The following is a 5,000-nucleotide window of genomic DNA, read 5'->3' on the forward strand; positions in this document are numbered from 1 at the left end:
TTCTTGTAGGCGGCCGAGGTAAGTCTCAGCTCGCGCACAATAAGCTCGGCCACGTCGTCATGGCGACGACGTCTGGCATCCTGAAGTCGGCGCCTAAGTCTCCTGACTTCGCGGCGCATCGCACTAAGGTCAGCGGTCCACCAACCTGGTCTCGATCTCGGCGATCCTGCAGTCCTCCTACCCAGAACAAGGTCGCACACTTCGTGGACGATCCTGCGAAGGGTAGAGGCTTGTTGGTCCAGCGGCGATTCTGAGAAGTCTTCCGGAAGTTCGGTTGCCCTACTCACCATTTCCTGCTCGAACAACCGCCAACGTGCATTGGAGAAGTTCCAGGACGGCACCGGAGCTAGGCTCTCAACGGCTGTATCGGTCGTTGGGTTGGCCACAACAGTAACGATGTTGTGGTCACTCAACTCCCAATCGTCCACTCTCCACTCGTATGTGGCTAGCATAGATCCTGCAGCGTTGGCGATCGTCACGTCGATGTCGCTCCGTCCGTTGCTGGACTCGAACGTGTACACCGAACTTGGCTGGTTTAGAACCACGGCTTCCTTCTCCACAATCCACTGAGACAGCAGCTCACCCCGATTATAGTTTGCAAGTCCCTCAGCGTGAGGAGGGAGCTTGCTAAACCACATGGGGGATGCTGCGTTCGCATCAAGGCCAAGGATTGCGGGGGTTCTGCTGGCCAGCAGCAGGACCGCATCCAAGTACGCGAGGTACGGTGGTAAATCGGCATCAAACTGACAATATGCGGAGCATAGAAAGATTAAGCCAAATCTTCCTTTTATGCTCACACATACGCCGTACTCCGTGGTGAGGGGCTCCACTTGCATGCAGGTGACATCCTGGTGATTAACTAGGATGGCCGCCTTTCCTCCTCGATCGGTAAAACTCCTTATACCGTCAGGCAGCTCATCCATCCTCCCGTCGTTCACATATGGCTCCTGGACCAGTGCGAACAGGCTCTTGCTCTCTCGCAATCGGACTCCGAGCTCGATGGTAGCAGCTCGTCCTTTGCCACAATTTGCTTGGATGAAGCTATACATTTTTAATGTCTAGCATTCACCCGCGCCAGCACCGCCGCATACACAGGGCACCCGGGGGACAGCATATGGTGCGCCGATGGGTAGCCCTTGAAGCGGCAATTCCGGCAGTCCACCGGATTGGTGCAGCCTCGCGCATTGTGGCCAGTCTGTCCGCACTGTCGGCAGACCTTGTCGCTCTCCTTCATCCTGCAACTGGCCACCTTGTGGTCGAAACCGACGCACCTATGGCACGCATAAGTGCGCACCAAGGCCCGGCAGTTATATGCAAACCACCCTATGTAGGCTTTTCCTCCGTCCAGGACATCAAGTGCCGTCGCGTCGACCTCTAGCGTCACGTTGACCGTGGCGCCATTAGCCTGCGACCAGGGCTTTTCGAGCCGCACCGTCCTCTTGAATTGTGCCAGGTCCATCTTGTCCTCGAAGTTGTTTTTATACAACTCCGTCATGAAGTCCTCGGGCGTGTGCGCAGTGTCGACGTTGCTCACTACAACCTTTGGCTTAAGTTCCGGGGTCTGCTTAATTTCAAGTCCGGCCTCGCCGAACTTCTTGTTAGCCATCACGCGCTTAAGCTCACTGGACGACGGGGTACGTATAACCGCACCGCCACGCGCCAATCCCCTGACTTCATGGAGTCGGACTCCTAGTGCAGGAGCGATTTCTTTCCGCACCTTCTCCGCCAGCTGCTTGCCCGAGATGGTCGGGTCTGGGCTGTGCACGACTGCCGACCAGGTCTCCCGCGGCTTTCGCGGCATCGGGATCGGCGTGGCAGAAGGCACTGGCAAGCTGGGGTACGCAACTGCATACGACGGCTGGTTAGCAACAGCGACTGGTCGCTGAGCTGGCGGCGGTGGCGTCTTCTTGCACTGCTTGTAGCGATCATCGAGGATGGCATTCCTAATAAGCAGCGACGAGATCAAGCCGTCGTACCTCGTTGCGACTTTCATAATCTCCGTCTGGAGTTTTGCAGACACTATATTCACAATGAGCCCTAGCAGCTCATCCCTGATCGCAGTCGACTCTTCTGCGACGCGGCACGATCCTTGCTTCACGATCTCCATGGAGCAGTGCGACGAGCGAACAACGGGAGGGGGAGAGGGGACTACGACCTCAACTCCAACGGCGACTTTTGCTGCAGCGGCTGATGTCGAGGCTTCAGCGGCGTCGGCAGCGGCAGCAGCAGCGGCAGCGGCAGCAGCAGTAGCAGCTGCAGCTACTACAGCAGCAGTGGGGGCGGCGGCAGCGGGAGCGGGCGGCGGCGGCATCTCCAGAGAAGAGAGCGTCTCCTCTACAAGGGGCTCTGGCCCGCCTCCAACTCCATCCACGGCAACAATCTTTGCCTGCGAGGCGTCCCTTGCGGCAGCACCTCGTCCACGCTTCCCCTTCGGGCGGCCTTTTCGTCCAACATTGACGCTACCTCGACTGCTGGCAGATTCGCTGCCCGAGCATCCGCCCTCCGTCTCCATCGGAGATGGAGCCATCGCCCACCTACCCTCTAAACTTTTTCTCGAGCAAGCTCACTTACCCGATAAGAAAGCTTAGGCGGTACACGCACAGCTGACGCGCGAGAGGAATCACGCGAGAGGGAACACCTGACGCCAAACGCTCTCGCGAAAGCTCTCTCACGAAAGCGCTCTCTCGAAAGCGCTCTCCAAGCACACGCGGCGCGCGCACGTGTGGAATTTTCCACAAAGGAAAACTCCGATTACTCCGCTCACCGCTGACTTTTCCTAAATGTTTTTACACCACCGTACTCCTTTCGCAAAGGCACGAATTTTGACGCAAATTTTAACTTTGTACACCACGTACTTTCCGAGATATGACCGACTGATTGGGACCACGAAAAAACACACGTCCGTCGTTAATCCATTCATGCGCGTCACTAATTAGATGACGAGGCATTTGGCTACCTTAAGAGAGTCATAGTTACTCCCGCCGTTGACCCGCGCTTACTTGAATTTCTTCACTTTGACATTCAGAGCACTGGGCAGAAATCACATTGTGTCAACACCCGCTAGGGCCATCACAATGCTTTGTTTTAATTAGACAGTCGGATTCCCCAAGTCCGTGCCAGTTCTGAATTGATTGTTAATTGATAATCGTTATAATTAATAAGAACTAATTGGTTTAACCCAATTAGTATTCTTAAAAATTTTAGCAAGAAAGTTCCACAATTGGCTACGTAACTAAACTATCCGGGGAACAAGTGACCAACATAAATGCCAGACACTCTATTTACCCAGAACGAGCACATAAACCATGTTATTGTTTCCCAATCAAGCCCGACTATCTCAATCTTCAGAGCCAATCCTTATCCCGAAGTTACGGATCTAATTTGCCGACTTCCCTTACCTACATTATTCTATCGACTAGAGACTCTTCACCTTGGAGACCAGCTGCGGATATTGGTACGGCCTGTTGAGAAGTTTGCGTGTCCCCACCATAAATTTTCAAGGTCCGAGGAGAAAATATCGACACAACAGTATATGTCATGCTCTTCTAGCCCATCTACCATATCTCTCTGCGAAAGACTTCCATGGTAGTACGGCTATAAAACAGAAAAGAAAACTCTTCCGATATCTCTCGACGGCTTCTTTATGGTCGTTCCTGTTGCCAGGATGAGCACGAGGCCCATATTTAATAACAAACGGATACTCAACAGGTTACGGAATTGGAACCGTATTCCCTTTCGTTCAAAATTATTCAAGTATATTAATTAGCTTGATTTATATAATATAATTATATTTGTATGGCATTTGTGTTTTACTTGAAAATTTTCGGCTTTCGCCTTGAACTTAGGACCGACTAACTCGTGATCAACCACTGTTCACACGAAACCCTTCTCCACTTCAGTCCTCCAAGGTCTCATTCGATTATTTGCTACTACCACCAAGATCTGTACCAATGGCAGCTCCATGCAGGCTTACGCCAAACACTTCTACGCATACCATTGTACCTTCCTACTCACTAAAGTTTCAAAATTTATATCACAAGTAATATAAATCATCTACTTTAGCGGTAATGTATAGGTATACAACTTAAGCGCCATCCATTTTAAGGGCTAGTTGCTTCGGCAGGTGAGTTGTTACACACTCCTTAGCGGATTTCGACTTCCATGATCACCGTCCTGCTGTTTTAAGCAACCAACGCCTTTCATGGTATCTGCATGAGTTGTTAATTTGGGCACCGTAACATTACGTTTGGTTCATCCCACAGCGCCAGTTCTGCTTACCAAAAGTGGCCCACTGGGCACATTATATCATAACCTTGAACTTCATATCAAGAAAGTTAAGGTTCTTACCCATTTAAAGTTTGAGAATAGGTTAAGATCGTTTCGACCCTAAGGCCTCTAATCATTCGCTTTACCAGATAAGATTATTTTATATAACATTAAAATGCACCAGCTATCCTGAGGGAAACTTCGGAAGGAACCAGCTACTAGATGGTTCGATTGGTCTTTCGCCCCTATACTCAATTCTGACAATCGATTTGCACGTCAGAACTGTTTCGGTCTTCCATCAGGGTTTCCCCTGACTTCAACCTGATCAAGTATAGTTCACCATCTTTCGGGTCACAGCATATATGCTCAAGGTACGTTCCAGTTAGAGGCATAAATAATATAAATATCATTATACATAACTATATAGAACGCCCCGGGATTGTGTTAATTAGCTATAAATAGTTAAAAAACTAATCCCATTATTAGTCAAGTTAATTACGCTATTAGGTTTATATCCCAATAACTTGCACATATGTTAGACTCCTTGGTCCGTGTTTCAAGACGGGTCCCGAAGGTATCCTGAATCTTTCGCATTGTTAATCATACAAGTGCATATAATAAACACAAAAATCAATGATAATTATGCCATTATATAATTCCGAAAAATTAACGCACTGTATTCATATAAATCTATCAGCACTTTATCAAATTAATAACATTTATTCTGTGTTAAA

The sequence above is a fragment of the Drosophila subpulchrella genome, unplaced genomic scaffold (assembly GCF_014743375.2).
Source record: "Drosophila subpulchrella strain 33 F10 #4 breed RU33 unplaced genomic scaffold, RU_Dsub_v1.1 Primary Assembly Seq173, whole genome shotgun sequence".
Lineage (NCBI taxonomy): Eukaryota > Metazoa > Arthropoda > Insecta > Diptera > Drosophilidae > Drosophila > Drosophila subpulchrella.